The sequence below is a fragment of the Adiantum capillus-veneris genome, chromosome 17 (assembly GCF_014529385.1).
Source record: "Adiantum capillus-veneris isolate H3 chromosome 17, ASM1452938v2, whole genome shotgun sequence".
Classification (NCBI taxonomy): Eukaryota; Viridiplantae; Streptophyta; class Polypodiopsida; order Polypodiales; family Pteridaceae; genus Adiantum; species Adiantum capillus-veneris.
In genome coordinates this window covers 74,977,202-74,993,033 of record NC_140947.1, presented here as the reverse complement: position 1 = coordinate 74,993,033, position 15,832 = coordinate 74,977,202, and the positions used below count along the sequence as shown (strand labels likewise).

General features: G+C 40.9%; 1 pseudogene; it reads left to right on the top strand.

Moving 5' to 3' along the window:
* Nucleotides 1-386: 386 nt before the first annotated feature.
* Nucleotides 387-15,832, top strand: part of LOC147437494 (uncharacterized) — a 37,981-nt pseudogene continuing 22,535 nt past the window's right edge.

The window sequence follows — 15,832 nt, the reverse complement described above, 5'->3', positions numbered from 1 at the left end:
AGCATTTTTCCATTTTGGCTCGATTCGATTGGAGATTCCATGAGAGATCACTTTTGACCCCAATTTGCTATAGAGATTTTTTTGTGGTCTTGATATTTATCAGATTACGCTAGTTAGAGCCCATTTACACGTGAGATCTTGTCTTGGATTGATTTTAGCCATTGGTCATATGCTAGCATACAATTAGAGTCCGATTTGAGCCGTTGATTGCTTTTTGATAGCGACTTGGACTGAGAGACGTTTTTTAGAGCTTGTTCATATGCAATGACCCCAGATTAGCGCTTGGCTAGCCTTTGATTGCTAGATTTGGCATGGATTGATAGATTTGGTGACCATGACCCCTAGCGACTCCAATTTAGTATTGTTACGGTTGGTAGGAGAGTACAATGGACTTTTATGCTATCGTGATTGACCTATAAGTTGCTATCATGATATTGCTATATATTATGTGAGGCTTTGGCCTCATGAACATTCTACTCCTGCTTTCTAGACACTTAGAGCCAGTGCACACCCTACACTTCACGATTATCTCATAGATTCCATAGAGGTACTCTACCGAGTCCAGAGGATAGAGACGAGACATGAAATTATAGCGGCATATCCTAAGGACATTGTTGACACACAGTCCCATCCAGCGATTGTTCGACTACGACGGATGCATGACAGCATGTTATATGCTGATGAGGATGATTGCATGTATTCTAGAGAGTCACATATGCCTATCCTAAATCCTCAGGTAGATTTTGGTACATCCATGGGTAATAGGACATATGTCAGTCTTGATGGTTGGAGCACCATTAGGAAATTTTGGAGGTCATTTGGAGGGTCTTATTGAAGAGAGAGAGAAAAGAAGGCACAGTCAATGAGCAGCAACCTTACGTAACATATAAATACATGGAAAACAACACAAAAATGAAAGAAAACATTTTAAAATATTGAGTTTTGTCCCATTTTCGTAAGGTAACTTCCTCGTCTCATAAAGTAGGGCCCACTGCTAGTAGCCGTCAAGTTCATGACACTTGATACTGATTGATAGCTAACTCTCTCCCTTCATTAAAAGATATCCACTACCTTTATGAAAGGCTTTCAAACCTCATTCTCCCTCCATTTTACCTACGGCTTCGTCTTTTACCCGCCCAAGAAGTTCTAGAGGTTGCTCTACACTGTCCCCAACTAGCCTCACCATTAGTGTGCCAAGAAGACCATGTAGTAGCATAAGCACTATGTCAATCTCAAACTCTCTCACTACAGATAATAGGTGGCAAGAGCAGAGGATAAGCAAAGGTTCTTGGGTTCTTATGCAGCCAAGAAGGAGAAAAATCTCGAAAGCAACAAACATATTTTTTTCTGCATGAAAAGCAAGAGTTCTAGATTTCAAAGTCGAGGTTGGTAAGAAGACTGTGAAAGAAGTCTTTGTTCAACATGTTTTCACTCACTCTGATGTGATTGCTAATGGCGACGATGTCTCCATGGTGCATAATCCACGGTGCAACTATAAGTTAATTATTTAGCACTCCTCTATAAATGTTATCATAGATTTCAAATGTGAATCTATTTTTTTCTTCTCTTATCACAGGTATATAATTAGGCTATATAGATGTTTTTTTTAATTTCTATTCTATTACATTCACAGATGTTTATCCTTTGTTGTATGAGAATGAGAGCCACTGGAGTGCATTATAGGTCTCATCTCTGTGACCCATGCTCATATTGCAATCTTGCAATATGTTGGCAAAACTAGCAAAAGCCTGGTAGATGAGGGTATTTTCTTCTATGACCATTTCTACCAACTCAATCAAAGGAATCAGAGAGGAGTGTTGGTGAAGGTTCCACTACCAACCAACTGGAACTCCGTGCATTGGCCCGTTCTCGACACAATAATCAGCGAGGCACTGAGGAGCAGGCTCTATTGGGATGTTTAGAGGTCTCTCCGAAACTCTGTACCCACTAAATTGGTGAAACCTGCAATTTTTTGTCCTGATAGTCTCTTTGTTGAGTTATTTCATACCTGTAAAGTACATGTTGCTAAAACTATGCTGCTCTGCAAATCATTTGATTCCCTCTTGTGTGATAAGCTTCTTGATTGAGGGTGGTATGTGAAAGAAACAGATGTCATATGTTGTGAGATTTCTCTTGACACTTTCATTTTCAAGTGTATGCTTGCGACACAGACATTAACAATCTCCTTTTGGTACAAGCGTTCTCACATTGTTGAAGGTTGCTATGTGCCTATGGATCAAGAGGCAGCAAGTTTGAAAAACAATGCTGTCACAGATGTGGAAGTGTTGGACAAAGACCTAAATCTTATGAAAGTAATTACAACAAGGCAGCAATGCAATCTTTTGTAACTTCGACACGACATAGTGGAGGAGACTACCGACATTGACTCCGTAAACTTTTATTTCTTGCTGGGCGGACGAAGAGTAATGCAACAAAGGGAGATGCATTTTTTCTATGGAGATCTTTCTGGCCGTATTCAAATTATACCCATGTGATCAACCGTGAATAGCTTCAACAAAATGTAACTTTTTTGACTAGTTTAATTTTACTATCAATTGTTTGCTCAAGGCTCTCTCTCTCTCTCTCTCTCTCTCTCTCTCTCTCTCTCTGAGTATTCAAAACACATAGACATGTAGACAGTATCAATTTAAGGTATAAACAATGAATTACTAAGTACATTTGTAAGTACAAATTCTGATGTGCTCAATGGGCTTAAGTACATTGCTTGCAGGTATGGGACCAAAATGTCCTCTAGGTAAAAATCCTAAAGATGCCCTTCAAATGAAGGTGGGGAAATAGTAGTGCTGGGTGGATTAAGTAAACCCTTATGTGGTGTGTCATCAATCAACAAAGTATCGAGAGCATCATAAGGAACATTGATTTGTTCAAAGATCTTGTAGAGAAGTGGTACATTAGCTTTAGTTGGGTGGAAATGTCCCGCAATGGTATTACAATTTCTTTGACTACACAAAACAAAAATCTGATCTTTGAATTTCAGTCAAATTGCAAACTATGGTAACAAGGGGATTCAGGTTTTGGGCCTACATTGAAGACCAGATAGCAACCCTGAACTGTGGATTCAAAAAATTCAAAAATTCCTTTGTGCCTGGTCGAATTAATACTCTGACATTTCCCAAGCGGAAACTACATAAATTGGAGAACTCTATATGTATACTGTACGGCTGTCGTAACAGCAACAATCCATTGAGATCCAAGATAATCAATCTCTGCAATCATTGTGTGCATACATATAAGTAGCTAGAAACAAAAAAGCGTATATTATTTAAGTACAATGGATATTACCGGAACAACCATATCTACTTGAAGCAAGAGTCCATACTGGTCATTTCTAATGCTGACATTTTGTTGTTGAGTGTCGATGTTTCCTTCTGTATTGCCAAGGGTATCCACCTCTTGTGGTTGTGCAATACATGACTCTTGTGTTTCCATGGCCGAATGGTTAACTTGTCCTGTTGTTTGTTCCTGGCCTTGATTTGCAATGTTGGCCTCCTCCTCTACATGGTCAAGACACTCTGTATCTTCTCTTAGCTCTGAAGAGCTCTTCACATCTGCAATTACGGGAGATTGGACTCCCTGATTTTGATCATGACCCGCATACTGTGTCACAATAATAGGCACTCCCTTATCCTCCTCTGCTTGGCCTAGAACCTCTGCTGCATTCCTCGTCTCTGAGGAGCATTTTACATTTGCTTTTTTAGGGGCTTGGTCTACTTCACACTGATCAACCCCAACTTTGGATTCAGCCACTCCAACTGCAAAGCTTACCGATGTATTTTCCTCTAATATTGGGTCAGTTTTAGGGATTTGATTTCCAGTGGTGGAAATTCGCATGACTTCCTATTCACCGGTCCTTGTTAAAGCTATAATATGGTCATCGACAAAACTATCTTCTGCATCTAAAACTCTTGGGGTTAAAAGAGATAGTAGATGTTGAATCATTGAAGCACAGTACCTTTGTAAATATTCCAATGTATAATTTTCTAGAGCATTCTGCAAAATTAGGTTAACTTGTGGTCAATACTTTAATTAATAATAGCACCAAGTTGGTCCAAACCATAGCAAAGAAATAACTTTGACATAAATGGATTCAAAGCAAAAAAACTCTAGAGTGTGTACTCTGCATGGAGAAGACATCTCCAACCACAAGAATTTGGATCTGTTTGATTAGGCACTTTGACAGCTTTAAAGGTTGACTTGTAGAGTTCATGATTTCCACATAGTCTTCCATAGACATAAAGTAATCTTTTTACACATCTATGAACAATGAAGGTTATTTGTTATTAACAATATTCAGGTCATCACCCATACCCCAAATAAACACTAAAGGTTTTTATCAACACTTACACTCTTATCTCTAAATGTGTTGCTTGTATGGAGTTGATAGTCCATACCACTTGTTTGTCCAGTTCAATGCATACAAGGCTCCAATGATTATTTGATTCATATGGCAACACCAGAGTTGTGACCTGCAGCATTGGATAGTGGACAAACCATCTCTCCAATGTGCCATGACGGGTGTTTTTAATTCGGAGTGGCACAGACAACTGCGGATCTAAAATATATAATTCAGTATGGGTTTCTTGAGGGAGATGGCTCTTTATTAAGCTACAATAAAAAACAAGGATTTAATTAGAGGCCAAGTACAAAAAAAAGGATCTTAAAGGTAGAGAAGAGTACTTACTTTAGGCATAAATAAACAATAGAGTCTGTAATTTGTGCATTTGGATCTTTCAAAATCCTAATATCAACAGAATCTAGTGCTAATTGCGTAGTACCATCAACAAGGGGAATGGTTGATAACAGTCCTTCTGCCATGGAATGTAAAATATCATTGTTTCTTTCATTTAGGTTTGTGGTAGCTTGCCCATAATTTCTCCTCTGGGCCTCTTCATCAGCAGCAACAGACTGTATCCTCTTTAACTTCTCTGCTTTGGAGTGACGTCTTTCTTCTTGCTCAGCTCTGGCTCTGGTGTTCACATCACGAGTAACCTCATGAATCTTATCCCCATGATCCTGGAGGCCTAGTGGTATTAGCAATATATCTTTCATTTTGGGATCAATAAACTCATTAGGGATAAGGAGCTTATCATATCTCCAATGCACTCTCTTGAGAGTCTCATTGTCCTTGTCCATTATTGTCACCTGGTGAGTATGAGCAGCAACAATGGTAATATCATTAAAATACTCCAGTAAAAAATCTTGTGTTGCTTCTTGAAGACACTGCAGGGCAACAACCTTCCATCTCATTGTATCAGCATATGCTTCCTCATAGATTTGCCTTACTGCTCTTTGGAAAGGAAGTTTAGGGACACAAAGCTCAATACATTTTTGAGCTTTTCTGATCTCCCTAATAAACCCATGTTTGTTTGAATATTCTTCATTCTTGGTCCCTCCAATATATTCATTGGTTTACATGCAATTTTCTTCTTACTAGCAGACCTTCCACATGCTTTCTTTGCAAGCCCTGGTCCTTTCCCTGCCTTCCTTACTGCTGCCTTGGTTCTTGCCATTCCACTGGAAGAGAAAAATGCAAAGGATCTCTCTATCTCTCTCTCTCCCTTTTTCTGTGGATCCCGACGTGCGGGCTCAACTTTGACATGGGCTAATAGCCTATTACGCGTCATGATCCACAAGGGGATGGAGGAAAATTTGAAATCAAGTGAAAATTTTAAAATTTAAGATGTAGAATACTATCTCTACCTCTCTCTCTCTCTCTCTCCCCCTATCTCTCAAGCACTCTCTCTCTCTCTCTCTCTCTCTCTCTCACTCTCTTTCTCCCCATCTCTCTCTCTCCTTCTCTCTCTCTCTCTCTCTCTCTCTCTACCTCTCTCTCCTGTTGAAGATGATGAAATAGGAAACAGAAGGAAGATAGCAACTCAGAGTAGAAAGAAGATGGAGAAGGAGAAGACACAGAGCTTGCGTACGAGATCTTTGTAGTCTATCTCTCTGTATTAGAATAATAGAGTATTTACAAACTCAGAGCTACAAAGCTTATATGAGACCCTAAGAGATAATTTGTCCTTTCACACCAGATGTCCAGGGGGAAAAACCCAGTGGGAGAAAAGTGCCCCTGGTGAAGCGCATATACACACTAACACTACTACATGTCTACAAATCCCCCCTGTAGTGATAGTGTGAATCCGTACAAGGTAGCAGATCATCATGTGTATGAGAGTAAGCCCAAATCTTTTCGGAAAGCTTCAAACTTTTCTCGTGATAACGCCTTTGTAAATAGATCTACAATGTTATCCTATGTAGGACAGTAAGTTAGTGCGATCTCCCCTGCATGTAGCCTTTCCCTGACATAGTGGTAGTGAACCTCTATGTGCTTTGTTCTTGCATGAAATACTGGATTCCTTGCAACTGCCTAGCACTCTGACTGTCAGTGAAAATGGTAGTGGCTGCCTGTTGACACTCACAAAGATCTGCCAATAACCTGCGTATCCATACACAATCAATTGTTGCCATGAAAGTTGCCCTGTACTTAGCTTCACAAGTTGATGTAGCCACTGTGGGTTGCTTTTTGCTTAGCCAAGATATACATGCATTTCCCAAGAAAAAACAATTCCCACTTGTGGAATGTCGTGTGTCAAAATCACCAGCCCAATCTGAATCGCTGTAACCAAGAAGCTGCATAGAACTGTGATTTCCATACATATCCCCCCTTGGAAAGAACATGGAAAGATTAGGGGTACCTGAAAGGTAACGAAGTATGCGCTTCACAGCCTTCCAATGATGCATACCTGGGCTGTGCATAAATATGCTTGCTTGTGAAACCCCAAATTGAATGTCTGGACGAGTGTTGCCTGCCAAATATATCAAGCAACCAACCGCTGCTGCATAAGTATGTACATCAAAAGGTTCTCCAGCATCGTGCATGCTCAACTTTGATCCAGTTTCTACGGGTGTAGAGATTGGTTTACAATTTTTCATACCAAACTTGTCCAAAATTTTATGCAAATATTTGGCCTGCAACATGTATATGCCATCCTCTGATTGCACAAACTGAATACCCAAGTAATAATGTAGCAAACCAAGATTAGACATCTCAAAGGTTTTTCTCAAAGCATCTTTAAACGCTTCAATTTCATATGCAGTATTGCCTGTAAGAAGCATATCATCCACATAAAGTGTTAGCATAATAAGAACTCTATCTCTCTTTTTGACATACAAAGTACTTTCTATTGGACTATTCTGAAATCCCTGGCCAATCAAATAAGTATGTATCTTCTCATACCATGCTCTTGGAGCCTGTTTGAGACCATACAAAGCTTTATGCAATCTACATACCTTTTTCTCTTGACCTTTTACAACAAAACCACTTGGTTGACTTACATAAATTTCTTCCTGCAAATCACCATTCAAAAAAGCAGTTTTGATATCCAACTGATGCACTTTCCAACCATGATGAGCAGCAATTGCAACTAGTGATCTAATTGTGGACGCACGAGAAGTAGGAGCAAAGGTTTCATCATAATCTATGCCTTTCTGTTGCGCATAGCCTTTTGCCACAAGCCTTGCTTTGTACCTGTCAACAGTACCATCTTGTTTCCTTTTTATCTTAAAAACCCACTTTGTACCAATAGGCTTTTTACCTGTAGGCAAGTCCACTAGATCCCATGTATGATTCTTATGATTAGAATCAATTTCTTGCTGCATAGCATCTTTCCACTGAACACACTCTAAAGCTTGTTCAAATGAATCAGGCTCATCTGCATCACAAAGAGTGCTAAAGCAAGCCAAATCTACTTGCTCTCTGCCAAAAGTAGTACCAGCACGTGTTGTTCGTGGCAACGATGCATCCAACTTGCTATCCTGCAAAGTTTTTTGAACCCATTTAGGAAAGTTTCATTCTTCCCTAAGAACTTCTTGCTCTTCACGCACAATTTCCTCTACATCATGAGGTGTCACATGCTGATCAAAAGATTGATCAAGATTATCAACCTGTTGTGATTCTTGATTCTCCACAAAAGAAGGAAGCAAACCTTCAAATACATCATGTGTCTGCATATGAGGTACATCAAAAGCAACCATAGGTTGAGCAGTAGTTTTTGCAAAAATTACATCACGACTTTCAAAAATCTTGTTTGTAGCAGGATTGAAAAGTCTATAACCTTTACTTCCACTACTGTACCCCACAAATATACATTTGATTGCCTTATCATCAAGCTTCCCACGTAACTGCCGAGGGATGTGAGCATAAGCAAGACAACCAAAAACACGAAGATAACTGACTGAAGGTTTTCTGTCATACCAAGCTTCATATGGAGTGATGGTCTTCAAGGCACGAGTAGGACACCTGTTCAAAACATGTGCTGCACAAGCAACTGCCTCCATCCATAGCTTATGAGGCAAACTCTTAGCCTTGAGCATACATCCAGCCGTCTCCATTAAAGACCTGTTCTTCCTTTTTGCAACACCATTCTGTTGTGGTGTGTATGGCATAGTGCATTGGTGTTTAATGCCTTTCTTTCCCAAAAAATCCTTAAATGCACCTGACATGTATTCACCTCCTCGATCGGTACGAAGAGTCTGTACTTTGCAACCTGTTTCATTTTCAACCATGGCGACATAATGTTGAAAAATTGCAAACACATCTGAATTTGCTTTGAGTGGATACACCCAACAAAACCTGGAAAAGTCATCAATGAAGGTCACAAAATAAAGGCTGTTTCCCATAGATGGCGTCCTCATAGGACCACATACATCACTGTGTACAAGCTGCAACTTTCGTGTCCCTCTAACTGAACCATCTTGCGAAAATGCAAATATGTGCATCTTTCCAAGAACGCAACCTTCACATACATGTCTTGGTGGCATCTCCAATAAAGACAAATCATGCACCATATTATGACGTTGTAAAGTCATCAAACTGCCATAACCAACATGCCCAAATCTAGCATGCCACAACTCAGCATCCTGCATGGCCTGAGTCTTTGTTTTTGCAATACATACCTGAATCTGCTTTTCATAGTGATCTAGCACAAATAGTCCATTTTCCAGCGTAACTGTAGTGATAAGAGAATAACCATTCTCTCGATCTTGTACAACACATCTGTCATCCTCAAAAATGACCCGAAGACCATTTTTTGCAAGAGAGGATACAGACAACAAATTCTTCTTGATCCCTAGAACATATAAGACATCTGGCAAGCATAAATCTGAACCATCTGAAATGGTAATCAAAATCTTACCAACGCCTTTGATTGGATAAGAAGCATTATTTGCACATGTCACCTTCTTTCCTACTGGAGATGCATCCAATGAACAAAACAAATCCTTCCTTGAAGTAATATGCCTGGATGCACCACTATCAAAATACCAAATCATTTGTGTCTCGTCAACACTATAAGCAGAAAAATCTGAACATACTAAGAAAGCATAAGAATCCTGCACAAAGTTTGCAGACTCTTCTTTAGCTGTAGAAGAATCACCAGAAGCTAAAACAACCAAACTTGACTCTTTCTTCTTTTCTTTAGCAATTCGCTTTTTACACTCACTAATGTAGTGACCAGGTTTCTTGCAGTAGTGACATTTACCTTTCTTCTTGGACTTGTCGGAATCACCTTTAGACTTCTCTAAAGACTGTCCTGCACCAGACTTGGAGTGATGAGCACTCTCTTTACCCTTCTTTTTTTTCTGTACAACAAGAGCATGATCCATACCATCCACCTGTAAAGACTTGTTCTTACGTGATTGATCCTCCTGCAATAGCAAAGCCACTAACTCTTCAAAACGAAGAGGCTCAGGATTAGCTCGCAAAGACAGAGTCAAAGAAGTCTGAAAAGTCAAATAAGATGGTGGTAGTGAATTGAGTGTTTTGGAAACCAAGTCCTTCTCTGGAATCACTTCATCAATGCTAAGCAATTGCTCTTTAAGATCCCTGATTTTTGTAAGATGCTCGACGATATCGTCACCTTCGTCCATCTGTATTTTGTCAAGTTGTTTCTTCAAAAACTCTATTCTAGCAGCGTTTCTTCCTCCAAACATAGCTTGCAGAGTGTCCCAAGCATCCTCAAAAGTTCTGTAAGATCTGATATGTGGTGTGATTGTCCTCTTTATGGTTAAAGCAATCACAGCCATAGCTTGTGCATCTTTAGTGTCCCATTTCTTTTGCTCTGGAGTGACTTGTGAGGGTCCTGCACCAACAGCTGCACCACAACCAGGCGTGGCAGGTGCAATGCTACATGGACAAACTTCATCTCCAGATACATAATCCCACAATCCTTTACTAACCAAAATATTTTTGTCCATAAAAGACCAAAGAGAATAGTTGGTACCATCCAATTTGTCTTCGGATGTAAACGCACCAAAAATCTCTTTCTCTGTAGATTGAGCCATACTGTGGATGCACACAAGAGAGAAAAAGAACCTCCAAGAGATTCACAAATCTCCTCTCCAATGCAAGCAAAGATCTACAAAAAATCTCAGCACAAAGCTAAGACAAGCTGCTTCCCAAAAGAACTGTTTACCTGAAGAAAATTTGTCAAAAAGCACACCCTCTTGATCTAAACGCCTCCGAAAAGTAACTTCTACTACGTTGCTCAGAACAAAATTTTGAGGGCTTGAACGGCTTCAAAAGGGGGGTAAGACCGCAGGTCACCTACTGAGAATACTCCCGGAACGTCGAGGATGCTCCCACGAGCAAATTTTCTAAAAACTGCCTGAAAACTGCGCTTGCGTGCGCGGACGCGAAAACACAAGTAGAGGCTCTGGAAATCACCTTGCTCTGATACCAATTTTTGAAGATGATGAAACAGGAAACAGAAGGAAGATAGCAACTCAGAGTAGGAAGAAGATGGATAAGGAGAAGACACAGAGCTTCCGTAGGAGATCTCTGTAGTCTATCTCTCTATATTAGAATAATAGAGTATTTACAAACTCAGAGCTACAAAGCTTACATGAGACCCTAAGAGATAAGGTGTCCTTTCACACCAGATGTCCAGGGGGAAAAACCTAGTGGGAGAAAAGTGCCCCTGGTGAAGCGCGTATACACACTAACACTACTACATGTCTACATCTGCCCCCCCCCCCTTTTTTCTGTGAATCACGGTGCGCGGGCTCATCTTTAAGCCAAGGTAGTAGCTTATTGCATGTCGTGATCTACAAGAGAATGGAAAAAGTTTTGTATTCTATTTCATGCGTTTTAAGAAACAAGCCTCAACAGCTTTGTAGGACACTCTCTCTCTCTCTCTCTCTCTCTCTCTCTCTCTCTCTCTCTCTCTCTCTGTCTCTCTCTCTCTCTCTCTCTCTCTCTCTCTCTCTCTTTCTTTGAATGGCTCACGACGCACGGGCATAAAAACAAGCAGAGAGAACAGTCTATCACGTGCCGTGATCCATTTTGTGACATCCCTCTCTCTCTCTCTCTCTCTCTCTCTCTCTCTCTCTCTCTCTCTCTCTCTCCCGATGTATCTTCCTCTTTAAAACCAAGCAAGGCTTTAAAAATATCATCTCTCACTCTCTCTCTCTCTCTCTCTCTCTCTCTCTCTCTCTCTTTCTCTCTGGATCTCTCTCTGTCTTTCTCTTTCAAACCCAATAGACAATCAAAAATTCTACCTCTCTCTCCCCTCGTCTCTCTCTCTCTCTCTCTCTCTCTCTCTCTCTCTCTCTCTCTCTCTCTCTCTCTCTCTCTCTCTCTCTCTCTTTCTCTCTTCATCTTTAAAACCCACTATGAAAATACCTCTCTTGGTGGAATTCAAATGAAAGAAAATGTGTGTAGGAGCCTTGCACCTTGGTTGCAGAGGATGTCTTGACTGTAGGTGTCTCTCTCTCTATCTCTCGCAGAGGTCGTCTTTTCCATTAACTGTCTCTCTCTCCTTCTCACAGAGGTTGTCTATGTTGGCTTTTTTTTCTCTCTCTCCCTCTCTCTCTCTCTCTATTTCTCTCTCTCTCTATTCCTCTCTCTCTCTCTCTCTCTCTCTCTCTCTCTCTCTCTCTCTCTCTCTTATCATGAATCCAAGTGTGCATTTGTTACTATAAATGTGCACATATTTTTGGGTTGTTAAAAATCACTTATTTGGTCGTACTGCCCATTAAATGCATGTTCTTGTAACACGTGTTCAATATATGCATCTCCCTTTGTTAAAAACACCAACGGTAATATCTATTATTGCATGAAAAGGGGAGAGAGAGAGAGAGAGAGAGAGAGAGAGAGAGAGAGAGAGAGAGAGAGAGAGAGAGAGAGAGAGATAGATAGATAGATAGTTCTATTATCGTCCTGGGAGGTCAAATATGACCTATGGGACCAAATGAACATGTCACGTGGTGTGAGTGGAGTTCATAAGTGACTCTCGATGCTCAAAAATGGCTGAAATGAGCGTCGCAATAGAGAGTCCACATCGTGGTTGGGAGAGGAAGGTATGTAGGGAGAGCTCATGGCTGAATATATGGGGAAAAGAGGACCTAATGTGGTCAAAAGCTGAGCACTCAAGTAGTGTGTGGTACTCACTCTCTCGCACTTGACGAGGGCATAAGGTGCAAAGTCGATGACACTCCTCGCCAGTGCCCCAACGTCCTGTCTCGCAGCGTAGAGAATGGGAGCTAAGACGAATGGAGGCAATGGTGCGGATCGCACTCAACGGGATGGGCTCAAGGATGTAGGAATGGGTTCGGTTACCTCGTTCCGAGAAGAAGAGAGATTTGTAGTTTGGGGCAACGTGTGTGGTGTAATGGCTGAAGCGAGAACCTCCAGATTTCTCCCAAGCCATGATACATTGGCGTTGTAAGAAGGCCTCATTAACTTGGGAGTCGATCGACGCATCCTTGACCAAGTGACATGCATCCCATCTTCCAAACCATTTCTTGATATCAAGCATCCACCCCGAACTTAGTATTTTGCTCTTGCATGTCTTTTGAACCTTTTGACTTGCTTCATATGCGATTCTAGGAAGTCGATGCAAAGGGCTACGTTGTGTCTTACGCATGTACTCCACAACCCTTTCCATGCCCAAGACCTCAATGGGAAGCGATCAGGACTCAAGAAGTAAGAGCATGTAGGGTGTTTGTGTCTTGACTTGGAGAAAGTTGGTGAGAAAACGCTTTTGGACATTCTCAAACTCTTTCCAAGTAGACTTCCCGATGCTTCCACCCCACACCTCCACTCCATAAAGAAGCACCGGTGTCACCAATGTGTCAAAGAGATACTTTTTGAGAGCCCAACACTTGATCTCTCTTGCATTGCACATGTTCTCAAATGCATAATAAGCCCTCTTTCCGGCTTCCAAGCAACGCATTGCACAATCCTTCCATTTATGATTGGATGGAACCTCAAGGCCAAGGTACTTGAAGTGATCTACCACTTCAAGTTTCTCATTGTTGTATACAATGCATGGATTTTCGTCATTGAGGGTCTTTACAAGCATAACCTTGGTTTTGGATCCATTCACGATTAGCCCGCTATGTAGGCAAAAGCGTTCCAAGACACTCATAAGCTTTTGTGCATCTTCTAAGGTATGTGCCAAGAGCACTACATCATCGGCATAAAGCAAAAGCATGATCACCGCATTTCCAATCTTAACCTCTTCTATGCCTTCTTGCTGCATAAAATCAAGAACCATGTATTCCAATTCATCAATGAGTAGCCCAAAGAGGGTTGGGGAAAGTGGGCATCCTTGTTTGACACCAATAGTGCTTGCAAAAAATTCTGAAATTCCATCTCCCACACGTAATCGACATATCACTTTTTGGTAGATGCGAAAGACTGCATGCATAAATTCTCTCGGCACTTGAAGGCTTTGCATACGTCTCCAAAGATTTCCTCGCGGTACCATGTCAAAAGCTTTCTTGAAATCCACAAAGCAACAATACAACTTTTTTCCTTTCAATCGAGACGCTTCCATAAGAACTCGAAGAGTGACAAGGTGATCAATAGTGCTATGATGCTTTCGAAAACCTGCTTGGCCAAGCGCACGTTTGCCATTCTTTTCAGCCCATTCACTTATCTTCATCTCCATGATACATCCAAATAACTTTGCCATCAAAGAACCAACCATTATAGTGCGATAGTTGTTCACATTGTTTACATCTCCTCCTTTGTGCAAAGGTTTGATCCAATTTGCACTCCAATCATGAGGCATGCCATACTGAAGTGCAAGGTTAAACATATCGCATATCCAATATCGTGTTTTCTTGCTTGTCCATTTAATCATTTCAGCCTTGACACCTTGAAGGTCACCTGCCTTGCGAGTAGCAAGTTTCTCAAGCGCACGGCATACATCTTCAATGGTAAAGAAGGGAGACATAAATGGAAGGGAGCTACAACCCTCCATCTTATCAACATTGGGTTGCTCATAGAGGTTCTTACAATGCATATACATATCCTCAAGAGTCAAGTCACCAAAGCTCTCAACGCGCTTGCCTTTTAGATTTTGCCAAAACTTGCCACATGCATGTGCTTTCTCTTGTGCTAAAAGAAGTTGTTTTTCGACTTCCCACCTTCTCCTCTTCTTTTGAACAAGTGCTTTGTATGTGTGTGAACATTCCAAGTAAACTTCCTTGTCTTTGATTGCATCCAATCTTAGCAAGTGTTTTCGGGCTTGACTACATTCCATGTCAAACCATTTCTTCTTGGTGCTACCCTTCTTAGACCTTTTGCAAGACATGTGTTTCACCGAAAAGCATTCCTTCGCACAAGAGAAAATTACTTCTTTGAAAACTTTCCACTTGCATTCTAATGTTGGGCTCCCTTGATGCTCTATCATGCTTAACATTTGGTCCACCATATCAGCATATATAAGTGCTCGTTTGAAGTCTAGACGTAGGTACAAATGATTCACATCATGATTGGAGGCTACATGCTCGGGCCGTTTACCACACTTGAGGTCAATACATAACATCCTATGATCCGATTCCGGATTCCATTCACCAAGTGTAAAGCTTTGTATGCATTCTAGAGTGGCTTCTGAGAACAACATATAGTCAATCACGCTAGCACCATTGTGCTTTCTACATGTAAAGTCATTGGTGCCTTGCCATAGAGATACACCATTTGCAATGTGCATTCCGGTACTATTGCACATATGTAGAAGTGACTTTCCATAGTGATCCACTTCTTTTGCATCATTAGAACTTCGATTATACATGTATGAGTCATCCACTCTTCTTGATACATGCGGCATGTCGACTTGTTGTGTGTCGTGTTGTAACATATTTGTGCGAGCATTCATGTCTCCAAAAACAATGACTTCACCTTGATCCTTGTAATAAGCAATGTCTTCCTCTAGTTCAACAAAGGGCTGATCTCTATCCATATTCAAGCGAGCATAAAAGTTGGAGTCATAGTGAGGAATGTAGCAGCCGGCCACAAACATGACTTGACCATTTGGTGGGCTGATTTTCAGCCATAAGTAGCGTTTATACTTATCTTCTTTGACAATGGAAACATCTTTCAAACCCTTTTTGGTCATACATGCTATGCCTCCTTGGCCTCTTCGTTGCTTTGCATTTTTGGCCCACATCAAAGAATGTACATCGTATTTGTCAAATCCAAGAATTCGTTGCGCATCATGCTCCCATGTTTCGACAAGAAGTATCACATCGGAGTCATTGGTAAGCTCATCAATGCCAATTCCCGCATTCCATGGATACCCGTTACAATTCCAAAAGCTTATTCGCAAGCGTGAGTTGGTCTCATAGATCATGTGTCCCTATTTGTTGGGTGGACTTGCATCCTCCTCAAGTGCCTTTTCTTCTTGAGATGATACCTTAACCTTCTTGCTTCTTTCCTCGTATGCTTTGCGACGTACATTTTGTTGCATAAGAGTGCGATCCTCATATACATTACAACCCGTTCCTTTGAGGTAGATCCAACCAT